We start from the raw sequence: 14,329 nt of genomic DNA, 5'->3' as shown, positions 1-14,329 counted from the left end.
TGTCCAACTCTTTGTGACCCCACAGACTGCAGCATGCCAGCCTTGCCTGTCCTTCAGTATCTCCCGGAGTTTGCTCAGACTCATATCCATTGAGTTGGTGATGCTATCCAACCATCTCACCCTCTGTTGCCCCCTTCTCCTCCTGCCCTCAATCTTTCCTAGCATCAGGGTCTTTCCCAATGAGTAGACTCTTTGCCTTAGGTGGCCAAAGTATTGAAGCGTCAGCATTAATTCTTCCAATGAATATTCAGGGTTGACTTCCTTTAGGATGGACTGATCTGATCTCCTTGCAGTCCAAGGGACTCTCAAGAGTCTTCTCCAGCACCACAATTTGACGGCATCACAATTCTGACTCTTACTTCAGTGAATTCTAACAGTCTCAGACCTTGAGACAGTCCTTATGATATCATCATACCACAATGAAGCCCTTAAGTCTACCTTAGTATTTGCTGTAGTTAAGGCATTTCTCTACCTCTTTTATGTAGTTATTTGATAAATAGCTATGCCTATGACTTATGGTCATTTAAAAATATATTTCACCTTTAGTCAATTTCCTTTTGTAATCTTCAGATTAAAAAACAAATTGAATCTGCTTGTTTTTGCACAGCACTGTCCTGTCTTCCTTGAGTTGTCAAAAATCATGTGCATGTTAAAAAGCACGGACTCACTTTAATGTTCTTTCTTCCCACATGTCTTAGTCAGAAGAGGCTTTATTATAAGGCTAATGAAGACTCAGCACCCTTCAGTTACAAGGCCCCTTCCAAGGATCTGAAAGAAGCTCTGGGAATTCTATATTCATAATTCTGAATTACATCACTTAAGGAGGGCTTCCAATTGTATACAGTCCCTGAAACCAGGATCAAATCTTGCTGTTGCTATATCTTCCGAACTTTAAAAATCTTTAATGTTTAAAGTAACATGCAAAATTTAAAAGCAGTTCCAGTTTATAAGAAATCAAGCTATGGAGAGTAGTCTGTAGCAAAATAATTCTGTATATAGCTCTCAGCCTCCAAATCAAACCAAAGCAGGTATTTCTGTGCATATTGATAGATCCAACTATATTTTAGCACCAGAAGTATTTTATCAAATGCAGTTTTATTTAGTGGAACTTCTCTAGCCTAAGATAGTCAAGAAGAGCCTGCTCACTTACCACCCCTTCAACCCAAGCACTGAAGCACTGCTAGAGAACAAGATGGATTCTCTTTCCATAGCAGTTTGAAAATCACTTATCTAGATGGGAATACACAGTGGAAATATGATTGGGGACACAGAATGGATGGTCCGTGTGAATTTTTTTTTTTTTTTTTTTTTTTGCAGTGTGTAAGTGCATTATTGTAGAAAAAGCTACCAAGTAAGACTGTAAGATATTCACCAATCCCCACAGGACAAACAACCATCTCTTTCATGGGTGAGATACATTTATTTCTAGAATCATGGGAGCATTGTGCAAGGTGAATTTTCAAGGCTGTTTCTTTTCAGTTGATTCTCAGGTGTCTTAGGATAATACAAGAATAATTTCTTTCAGAGATGTTTATATTCTAAATGGTCAAAGATTAATGTTGATGACTACAAGGTATAGGAAATACATAGAAGCATAGTTCATGTTTTAGCAGGTGAATTCTTCCCCCCACCCCATGGGACTCTAAAAACCTGTGTCTTTTAAAAGGCCTTGAATCCAAATTCAAAACACTCAAGAAAATACCCTTCATGCCCTTCATATCACTGAGACTTTCTTCTAATTACATTTTAAATTTCACTCCCTTTACAAATATTTCATGATGCAAACGAGATTTCAAAGGTATCTTCTTGGTTCTCGCTCTGCAAAACATCCAAAGAACTTGATTTTCTTTAAGAAACATTACATTAGTCACATTGCTCTCCTTTTAATGTCACAATGCTCTCCTTTTAAACCATCAATTCTTTAATCATCTCATTTGTACCTTGTTTAATTCTTCTGGTAGTCTTAACCTTCAATCATTCCTCCATTCATTCAGCAAAAATTTATTGTGTCTATCCGCCAGATTCTGAATGAGAAACTAGGAGTACAAAGAGAAATAGAATTAGAACTTGTCCTCAAAAGAACTGGGTTCTGGTGGTCAATGATCATGCTGGTTGATTCATCTCTGGAATCTTCTTATGTAGCTAGGTATTTAATAAATGTATTCTGTTGCCTTGGAGTAACCATCTAAGCAAGATGCATAAACATTGCATTTGGTGGAAATTTCATATTTCCATGAATGCTCAGAAATAGGTTCTATATTTCATTTTCTGATCATTTGCTTCTTTTATATGTGGTTGTTAATCTAATATCTAGGATAAGTTATTTCATTCATACGGATTAAGTTGCTACCAGTACTAGATATGTTTCTAATCATGAGCTTACTTAGAAATTACACATACTTATTCAATACTCTATAAATTCCTAACTGGAGAACCAAAATCCTATACAGTAATTCTCCTACATACAAACCATCAAGTTGCAAACTCTCAAAGATACAAACGTGTGTTCCGTCAGCATTAGGCCTAAGTGGAATTGCAGCTTGCCCTCCATCTCCTATTCGTGACGGTCCTTTAACTCTACTGTTTCCCGCGTCATCTGTCTCCAGTCAAAAGTCAATAACTCTTCTTGCCTGTTCACTTGATGTCAGCCCCTATATTCCAGCTGTTGTACTGTACTACTGTACTTTTCAAGGCACTGTACTGCAAGATTTAAAATGCTTTCTTTATTTTTTGTGTTTGTTTTTTATGTGTTTGTGTGAAAAGCATTATAAACCTATTACAATACAGTTCTCTACAGCTGATTGTGTTAGTTGGGTACCTAGACTAACTTTCTTGGGTTTAGAAACAAATTGGACTTACAAATGTGCTCTCAGAATAGAACTCATTCGTATGTAGGGGACTTACTGTAGTTACACAGGAAATGCTGATTGTATTATCACTTAGTATTTATAGCATTAGCCAAGAATTAGTAAAATGCCTTCTAAGCAAGAATTAGGAATAATGTATTTGGGGGATCCTGCTTGAATTATTGTGAATTAATTTAGTGTTGGGGCCCCAGATCCTGAGCATCTCATTGATTTCCTTTCTTCCCCACTAACATTTGCATCACTGATTACACCTCCAAAGGGGATTCCTTCTGGTAATTGAGCCTCTCATCTATTAACACCTCATACTTTCTTTCATTTAAAGCATTCTTGAGTTTAAAAATGTTTTTAGCCCACCAAGCTTAGGGGTTATCTTCTACTAGCTTCTTCACTAGCCTAGAAGGGAAGGAAACAGTAGAGGAGCCTTATTCATCTGTTTTGAAAACACTTGGTCTGGGGAGAAACCCCACTTTCTATTTATTTGACTTGATGGCCCCCACTTTTACTCTTATCTGCCTACACTCCATATACTTTCTGATGTACCTGAGTGTAGCCTGTCATGGTTACCAGTGACTGATATTATTAAATATACAAAATCATTTTACCAGATGATAAAAGAAGCTACAGTGTCTAAAAATTTCATATATCTAACGTGTTGTATAAACAGCCTAAATCCCCATACATTTTATAACTTCAGCAGTCTAAAGGTTAAAGCCTGTCAGTTGAATTTCATGAATTCCAGGAAGAAATGGGGAAGTAGCACCAACTCTTCATTGTATACCAGTGATCAAACATCTCCTCATTACACTTCAATATTGTTGCCTCTAAAGGTCACCATTGCTGAACATAATCACACAAAATCAAAACTGCAAACTTTATATATCATGGAGGTAGTAAATAGCTTGGAGGTTTATTTTCTGGTGCCTGAACAACATTCTGAACCCATTTATAAATTCTTGGGAACTGTGGCGGGAACCAAACATATTTGCAATGCTTGACAATAGCTCCAATTAGATCAATTTCATATAAAAATATTTTTTCAGTCATTTCAGGTGAAAAACACAACTCCTATTCATTAAGTAGAGAACATCTTTTTAATTGGTCTGTCTAAAATGGGTTTGTCCGCTCCTCCCCTTGTCTTCTTGTGAAAACAAATTTGATAATTATTTATAAAGCACCTTCAGGATGGAATGTATAAAAGTTGAACTCAAAGGGAAGTCATGAAGTTCATTTAGTAAAGTCCTGGTATGCCCAATAAGTCACAAATGTGCTTTAGTTTTTCTGTGCATTGATTTTGCTGTATGTTATTTGGGCAATCTGCCACCTTGTAAGATCTACAGCCTAGCTTTATCCAAGCCACCATTGGCTCTTGCCTGAATTACTATAACAGCCTAACTGCTTCCACTCTTAACTCCCCTGCTTTCCTTCTCTGTTCTAGAGTCAGCATTATCTTTTGAACAAATAACTTCATATCTAAAGGAAAGGAACCCTTCAGTGGCTTCTGATTACATGTAAAATAAAATTCAAATTTCTTACCACGGCCTACAAAGCCCTGAATAAACTGGCCCCTGCTTATCATTCTGATCTCAACTCCCACCATTGTTTTCCTTACTCAACTCTAGCAACACAACTCATTTATTGAACGTGCCAAGTAATTTGTGCCTAGAGATCTACACTTTTATTATTCACTGTGCAGGTAAGCATCCTGTCCCCAAATTTTGACATGGCCATTTCTTTTTTCTTTTTTCCCTTCTGTCTCCTCTAGAATACTCTCAGGGATTCTGTTTCTACCCATCCAAACTGTTTACTTTTCCCTCCTGAAGACTCTTTCCCCACCTCTTCATTGTTTCTTTCATGGAATTTACAATCTGAATTTATAATCTGTCTTATTCGGATATTTTGTTTGCTGGTTCTTTCTGTCCCTGCCTTCACTAGTAAACAAATTGCGCTTAGTCTGTCTTATTCAGTGGCATGCAGTAGAAACTCAATAATAACATATATAAGTATGATAAAGTTCTGGAATATTTCTCTTGTTAAAAATGTCTTTATGCCATTAAAGCAAGTTTGCAGACAGACTTAATTCAGAAAAAGATAACATAACAGTTTGACATGTATAGATGCAATGAGTATAAAGTGCACTTTTATATGTTGCACTATTTTACATATTCATTTATAATTCTTACTATTGTAGCATGGTAAATCCGATGTGATATTTTTTAGAAAGCATGATTTTTACCATGTTACAATGAAAAATGATTTTTAATTAGATTCCTAATACAGTTTTTACTTTAAAAAGATGATAAAGTGTTTCTCTTCCAGTATGCAGCAACTACCAGGGAGTATCTTTTTTAAATGTCTTCCCCATATTTAAATCAAACCATTCAGCACTATAGGAGCAGGAGGCCAACCGGTGATAAAATAATGCCCTTTGTTCTGATTTCTTGCCTTCATGGTAAAGAACTTAAGATGGTTAGTTGCTTGTTTTCATATTAGGCCATTAAGTTGCCCACTAAGAATTCAGAAGAGAACAATTCAAAAAGGAAATTAAGAAATCCCATTTTCTATAGCATCAAAAATGTTAAAATACTTGGGAATACACTTAACCAAGGAGGTGAAAGACTTGTACACTGAAAACTACAATTTTGCTGAAAGAAATAGAAGACATAAATAAATGGGAAGAAATGTTGTGCTTATGGATTAAGAGTTACCATTGTTAAAATATACATGTTGCCCAAAGTGATCTACAGATTCAATGCAATCCCTATCAAAATCATAATGGAATTTTTTCTAAAAAATATGAAAAATGAAACACCTCTAAAATCCACTAGGAACCCTCAGGGACCTTGAATAGCCAAACAATCTTGAAAAAGAACAAAGTTAGAAGCCTCATATGTACTGATTTCAAACCATAATACAAGGCAACAGTAATCAGGTGGTGTGGTATTGGCATAAAAAAGGTATATAGACCAACGGAACAGAATAGATAATAAACCCTTGTATATGTGGCAAAATGATTTTTGACAAGGATGCCAAAACTTAGGGAAAGGACAATCTTTTCAACAGATATCAAAATCAGCAAATGGTATTGCCAGAACTGGGTATCCATAAATAAAAGAACGAATGTGGACCCTTATCTTATATTAAAAAATTAACTCACAATGAATCAAAGATACAAATGTGAGACATAAAACTATAAAACTTTTGAAGGAAACAGAGGAGAAAAGCTTCAAGACATTGGATTTGGCAATGATTTCTTGGATATGACACCAAAGTTTCAGGCAATAAAAGCAAAAATAGAGACTACATCAAACTTAAAACTTCTGCACAACAAAGGAAACAATCAACAGAGTAAAAAGACAAAGTTTGGAATAAGAGAAAATATTTGCTCATCATCAGGAAGTTAATATCTAACATCAATAAGATATGTCAATAACAACAAAACCTTATTGAAAAATGGACAAAGAATTGAATAGATGTTTAATGGCAACCCACTCCAGTACTCTTGCCTAGAAGATTCCATGGATGGAAGAGTCTGGTGGGCTACAGTCCATGGGGTTGCAAAGAGTCGGACATGACTGAGCAACTTCACTTTCTTTTTCTTTTCTCTGGAAAAGATATACAAATAATCAACAAGCATATGAAAACATGCTCAACAAAGGTAATCATAAGAGAAATGCAAATCAAAACCACAATAAGATATCATTTCACATCCACTAGGATTGTTGCTATTCAGTCACCCAGTCATGTCTGCTCTTTGCAACCCCATGGACTGCAGCACTCCAGGCTTCCCTGTCTTTCACCACCTCCCAGAGTTTGCTCAAACTCGTGTCCATTGAGTCCGTGAGGCCACCCAACCATCTTGTCCTCTGTCATCCCCCTCTCCTCTTGCCTTCAATCTTTCCCAGCATCAGGGTCTTTTCTAATGACTGGCTCTTCACATCAGGTGGCCAAAGTGTTGGAGCTTCAGCTTCAGCACCAGTCCTTTCAATGAATTCAAGGATTGATTTCCTTTAGGATTGACAGGTTTTATCTCCTTGCTGTCCAAGGGACTCTCAAGAGTCTTCTCCAACACCACATTTCAAAAGCATCAATTCTTTAGTGCTCAGCCTTCTTTATGGTCCAATCTCACATGGCCACTGTCAAAAGAGCAGAAAATAACAAGTGTTGGTAAGTTTGTGAAGAAATTGGAATATTTGTTCACGGTTGGTGGGAATGTAAAATGGTGCATTTATTATGGAAAATAGCATGGCAGTTCTTCAAAAAATTAAAAATGGAATTACCATATAACCTTGCCATTCCACTTCTAGGTATTTTCAAAAAGATTCAAAGTAGAATCTTGAAAAGATATTTGTACACCCATGTTCATCACATTATTGACAATAGCCAAGAAGTGTAAGCAACTCAAATAGCCATCAACAGATGAATGGATAAAGAAAATGTATTACATACAAAGGAATATTAGGAAGTCTTGAAAAAAGAAACCCAATTACATGCTGCAGTATGAATGAACCTCAAGAACATTAACGCCAAATGAGATAAGCCAGTAACAAAAGGACAAATAGGGTATGATTCCACTCACACGAACTATCTAAGGTAGTCAAAATCTTAGAAACAGAAAATAGAAAGTTGATTGCCAAGGTCTAGGAGGAGTTAGCATTTAATGGGTATAGAGTTTCAATTTTGCAAGATGAAAACATTCTAGAGATCTGTTGCACAGCAGTGTGGATATACTAAACACTATTGACCTGTATACCTAGAAATGGTTAAGATGATAAATATAATCTGTTTTTTACCACAATAGGAAAAGAATTCAGTGTAAAGCTTTCTAGTATTATTTCCTGCAGCTAACAGAAATAAGCTTACTTCATGAAGTGCTTGTGCATGTGTGCATGCTAAGTTGCTTCAGTCATTTCTGACTCTTCGCTACCCTGTGGACTGTAGCCCACCAGGCTTCCCTGTCCATGGGATTCTCCAGGCAAGAATACTGGAGTGGGTTTCATGCCCTTCTCCAGGGGATCTTCCTGACCCAGGGGTCGAACCCGTGTCTCTTTCGTCAACTGCATTGGCAGGTGGGGTCTTTACCGCTAGTGCCACCTGGGAAGCCCCATGAAGTGGTTACTTCTGTTTAATTTTCTGCACTCTGCTTATTAATAAAAAGTTAGATAAAATCAGAAACTGAGAGCCACTAAAAAGAACTTTTGTCAAGGCAGTCTATCAGATAAAAATTACAAGGACGCAAAGATGGGGAAAAGAAGATGAAATTGATTCCCACATTAAAATGCTACTTCTCACAGCTATCTCTGCTGGTTTAATCAGAATACTTAAAGTATGTGTTGCAACATGTGAACACTAAATATCAATGACAGAAATAAGGGTGACTCTCTAGAGATTTTATGAAAAAAAACCCATGAACTGAATTATTCTAATATTTCTTTACATTTTATATTTCACATAACATGCTTTAATTTTACTTGTTTTTGATTAATTCCCAAATATGTTCACAAAGACTTCAGAAAAGTTTTATTGTGGGAAATCAACTAATAAATTTCTGTCAACATATGCAAAACAATTGTCAACTCTACTGTTTTGATTGTAAGATTAAATTTAATTTCCACTTAAGGGAAATCTAAAAAACTGTTTTTCTGAGTACAGACTGGTTGTTTTTCCACATTTCTTAGAAAATACATGTTGTTTTTGTTGTTGTTGTTAAAATCTTTACTGGCTGTTGATCCATACCTGGATGTGCCATACTCCATCCCAAAGAACTTCGTTTCCCTTGATTTTTCCATCATCTCTTAGCCTCACATTGCCAACAGTGATTCACATCCAAACTTCCTGTGAGACAGGGACTCCCTGTGAGCAGTGGGACTGGCACATTTCTCAGTCTTTGGTATCAGGCATGGCATCCAGGACATGTGCCATTTGCTGCTTCTTAAGCAGGGCTCTCAATGCAGAGATGAAAGAGAATTACGGATAGAGACAGATGATTGGTTTCTTATAACTTTTGACTTCATGCGCTGATTCTGTTCATCCTAATGACTTAATGCTGAACCATTACATTTCCCACTGCTGCTGAACATTATTTCATGGAGTTATGTAGTTTTATGTTTCTTCTCTTATTTATGTTTGTTTGGGGAATTTGTGAAATGCTTTTTGATCTGCAATAAGATGAGGGTTTTTTATACTGCAAAATAATGGGACTACATGCTGCATGAACTACCTTATCCTTTGTTCATTTTGCCCATTTTATTATACCCATTGGTAGCCAATAAATATGTCAACATGCTCTCATGTGAAACCTGTCAGACCTATGAAGCATGACTCCCCATCATTGGATAGAAGTCTGAAAACAAATTTATCCCTGAAAAGAAATGAATGATAGGTTAAAGTATTTAAATCAGCCAGGAAATGGTAGCAACAATTTTCTTAAATGGCCATATTTAAACAAAGAACACTTTCTTTTTCTACTTTGAAATTATTAAGAAGTCTCAGTCTGAAAGGAAATCTGATAAGTAAGTGCTACTAGCAGGAAAGTAAATTGGCTGCTACCATCATCTTCCAGAGTTTAAAGTCCTATTACCTCAATTTTATCATCTCTTTAAATCGCTAAAAAAAATGACATATTTAAAATCACTAAAAAACAGTCACAAGCTGCACTATTCAATACAGTAGCCACTAGCTACATATTTAAATTTAATTTTAAATTAAAGTTTAATTAAAATTACACTAGCCACATTTCAAGGGCTCAATAACCACATGTGACTGGTAGCTACCATATTGAACAGTGTAGATAGAAAATATTTCCTTCATCACAGAAAGCTCAATTGGATAGCACTCTCTAAAGCATCATGTATACACATTTGCCATCATTTTTAGCTTTGGAAAATGTGCTCCACAGTCAAATTGTTAAATGCCACTTGTCTCAACCTGCACCTGTCGAATTTTACAAAGAATTTTAAGAAATCTCTAATTTGAGGTAAATAACTAGTGAGTGGCTGCCTTGTGAAATATAAGAACCACTTTCACAGTTTAAGGATTCCCAAATATCCTTTAGAAAAGATCTAATAATCCCTTTTAGACAATTGTTAGATACTCTTGTCTTTGTTTTTCTGAATTTCAATGAATTTAGGGAGTAGGCAGTAAACTTGTATTCTTATTAAGTATTCAAAGGACCTTAAACGTTACAAAAATCTTTAGTAGTAAGGAAATGAAACATCATGTTCCATTCAATTAGTACCATATCTTAATTATTTGAATGTAAGATCCCTTTCTCAATCTGAAAAGCACCTCTTAAACAATAATTGATCCTCTTTATTAAATGCAGAAGCCCTTTCTTTCACCAAAGGAGTAAGTGGATCTTTATCAGTCCAAAATGAAATGTTGGGGGTAGGGGATTGGTGACTGGAAAAGGGATTATTTTAATTCAGGGACAATGGAAGAATAAGAAAGAGAATAAGATTTTCTGATCATAGAATAAAGCTACTTGTACATCACTCAAAGGGAGCCATTTCTCTCAAGTCATAGCCATAGCTGTGGTTCCCAACCCACTGCTATGCCTCCTTCCACTCTAAGGCTTACACAGCCACACACTTATAAACTGTAGGTCATGGGATTATTAACTCCCAGTCTCAGTGCACCCAGATATTTAAGTGCAAATAGTTACGTTTTAGGTGGGCTCTAAAATTCTATGTGATTCAGCAGTCAAGAATCCACCTGCCAATGCAGGAGACCCAGGTTCAACCCCTGGGTCAGGAAAATCCCCTGGAGAAGGAAATGGCAACCCACTCCAGTATTCTTGCCTGGGAAATCCCATGGTCAGAGGGACCTGGCAGGCTACAGTCCATGAGGTTATAAAGAGTCGGACACAACTTAGCAACTCAGCAACAACAGCTATGAATGAATGGCTTATCTACTTCAAAAAGCATGAGTCACATCAAAGATTATAGAGGAAGGCCCCAGGACCACATTGCGGGTAGGACAGTTCACACCCTCTAGCTCTTATCTTTAGAATATACCCAACAGTGGCCCATAAGTAGAAACTGATATTTAAAGAATCTAACTTTAAAGATGAGGCAATTTTGATTTTGACTTGGATAGTTTGGTAATTTTTTTTCAGACATTTGTGTATTTTGCTATTGCTTAGCAGTTTAATTTCTCATTAAGGACTGTGAAGTGTGGTGGAGTCACATGCATTTGGATCAAAACCTTAACCCCTGTCACTTAATGGCTTGATGATCTTGGGTAAATATCTCAACCGTTTTGAAATTCAGCTTTTCCTTCTGGAAAAGGTGAGCTTTTTGACCTCAAATGAGGTTCATAAGAGGTCAACAAAATTGCATATGCTGAAAATGCAATCTGTACAATTTACACAAAAACAAGTTAATTTTTTTAGTTATTTGCTCAGTACTTCAAAATGGTAGATAATATTCTTCCTCTTTCTTTCAAGCACTACTATTTTTAATCACTCATCACCATGTATTCAGTGCTTGCTAAGTCATTTACATATATTAAGTTTATTTATTATACATATTTTTAGATGAGGAAACTGAGGCAGAGTAAGACTCAGTAATATGCCTGCACAGAATTAACCCAAAACAAAGTTTCATATGTTGAAACTCAGAATGTGAACCCAACTTTCTAGTTCCAAAGCCACAGTTTATGCAACTTCACAATAGATGGAAATATAGTATTTAGTTTAGCCAATATGTAATAAAAGTCTCAGGAAAGTGTTCACTTGTCCCCAATAAGGTAGAAAGTATGTTGACAACATTATCTTCCGGTGAGTCAAAGGGCAGTGAATATGTCTTATTCATACCTATTTTTTCACCAGTTAGCACATTGTCTTTTGGGCCACTGCAGTTGGCTCTCACTAAACGTCTCTGTTGTTTAGTTTCTAAGTCATGCCTGACTCTTTACAACCCCATGTATTGTAGCCCACTAGGCTCCTCTGTCTGTGGGATTTTCCAGGCAAGAATACTGGAGTGGATTGCCACCCCTGGATCTTCCCTACCCAGGGATCGAACCCACATATCCTACACTGGCAGGCAGATTCTTTACCACTGAGCCACAGGAAAGCCTTAAATGTCTCTGAATGTTTTGCATCATTCTGCTGTGAATATGACTGAAACACAAGGATATGTGTAGGGTCTTATTCCAAAATATGGAATTTTCTCTGAGGATTGTTTAAAAAATTAAATGTTAAATAATGAAGAATATATATGTATATATATATACACATACATAAAAGCACATATGCACACACATATATATTTCCATCATATGGTCATTTATTTTAATTCTTTAACAAGTGAGAAACAGAATAATTTTCTTTAATGGTGAGAAACAGAATAATTTTCATTTTAGTTAAGAGTATACTAATATAAATTTTTTTTGAAGTTTCAATTTCTGATTTGTTTCAATATCAGCAGTTTCCTTAAAAAAAAAAAATTTCCTAAAGAAGTATTGGGTTGGTAGTAAATCCACAACAAAATTAAAATCTGACCAGTACCTACCAAAATTTTCACTCTGCAACAGGAAGACTCAAAGGAGATGAAACATTCAAGTTTAATAAGATTATCACCATTCTCTCTCTCTCTTTTTTTGTATGTATATCTAAATCTGTGCTTCCCGGCCTTTCTTCACTAAGCAGAAGATTGTAATTATTGCTAAAGTCTCAGGTTTTTGCTTCTCTGCACAAAAATGAAATCAGTAGTGTGTAGCTGAATGCATTCCAGATAGCAATAGCATATCATTAGCATATCAGTGACAGCAACAAAAAATACATGACAACAAAACATTGCATACAAATGAAGATGTGTAAGAGTTTTCTACAAAAGAGAAACTGTTTCCTTTGGAATGAGTCTTTACATTATAGTATGCAGATCCAAAGCTTTGAAAACCTAAAAATTCTAGGAAATAAAATAGGAAACTCTGAGAAATCCAGATACCACCCCACTAAGTCTCTGCTTTTTCTAAAGCATATCCTAATCTCCCAATGCTCCAAAATTCATTATCTATCTGCCCACAGTTAACACTTGTTAAAGCATCTAACAAGGAACCCCCAGTGAAACCTGCAGAATTTGTTTTATAAGCAAACTATTAAGATTTTTTTCTATTTTCACATTAAGATTCAAGAAAATTATTTTAACCTGATGTGGTAAGATAAGTGAAGTGAAGTTGCTCAGTCATGTGTGACTCTTTGCGACCCCACAGACTGTAGCCTACCAGGCACCTCAGTCCATGGAATTTTCCAGGCAAGAGTACTGGAGTGTGGTAAGATAGGTTAATACTAAAAGTAAAGGAAACATATATAAACAAATATAATAATATTAAATATATAAAATAAAGGCATTTGTATATAATTATACATAAATACATATGTATATTTCTCATTCCCTGATAGACAAAAGATAAAAATGTTCTTTGTCAACAGGGATTTGTCTTCTACTTGGTGATTGACTTAACAATAATCTTTCCATCTTCTGGTGCCTCTTCTAGAGTCTTATCACTGTCTACATCCAGTAGGCAGAAGGCCAAACAACCTGGAGGAGCCCTCAGGGGAGATTTTATGGGCCTTACTTGGAGATACCATTCACATTCTATGGGTTAGATGAAAATCAAAGGCCCACATGTAATTGCAAGCCAGGCTGGGAAATGTACTAGATGTGTATCCAGGAAGAAGAGGAAACAGATTTTGGTGAAGAGCTAGCAATATCTACCATATCAGAATTCTCTAAATCCTGTCTGGCATAAATTACCACAGTTCTCTTCCAGCCTTTTCTCCAGCATAGCAAGTTATACTTTTCTCAGTGGAAGACACGTGATGGAAAAATTAAACGTGACTCATGCAATTCACTACTCCTGTAGAACCATTGCAAGTCATTCTGCCCTTCTGTGGTTTGATCTCCACACAACCTTCTCTCTAAAAGAATTTTAAGCACTATATTTTCAGTGACTTTAAAATCTCACTTTATACAGGATTTATTTCAGAAATAACATCAGAGAAGAAATTAGAATCTGTTTTTGAAAAATACAAGACTCATCTGTCTGTATTTCTGACAAATAAACAAGGACTGAGGAAACATTGGTCAAGTCATATGAAAGCCATAAAACAAAAAGCCTTTTCTCCAAATGACATACACTGTTCATGACAAACCTTTAACCTGAAACTAAATACATCTTTAAAAATTAGCAGCGTTTTCTAGGTGTGAGCATGACCCATTTTAATCAGCACACAGAAGAAATTTTATGAAGTCAGAATGCTTTTGTGCTAGTACATTCCCCTTTAGTTAATTAGACTTTATTTCTGAACCTATGACGCATGCTCTAAAAATTCTAAACTATTCACAAAATATCTTTGAAGAACAGATTGAGGTTTCATTATTTATAACTCAGTCAAGATACCAAACTGGGTAGATTGTAAACCTGCTGATACAGTAGCTTTTCTTCATCACTCTTTGAATTGT

This window comes from Cervus canadensis, chromosome 15, assembly GCF_019320065.1.
Source record: "Cervus canadensis isolate Bull #8, Minnesota chromosome 15, ASM1932006v1, whole genome shotgun sequence".
Lineage (NCBI taxonomy): Eukaryota > Metazoa > Chordata > Mammalia > Artiodactyla > Cervidae > Cervus > Cervus canadensis.
This window is presented reverse-complemented; position numbering follows the sequence as displayed.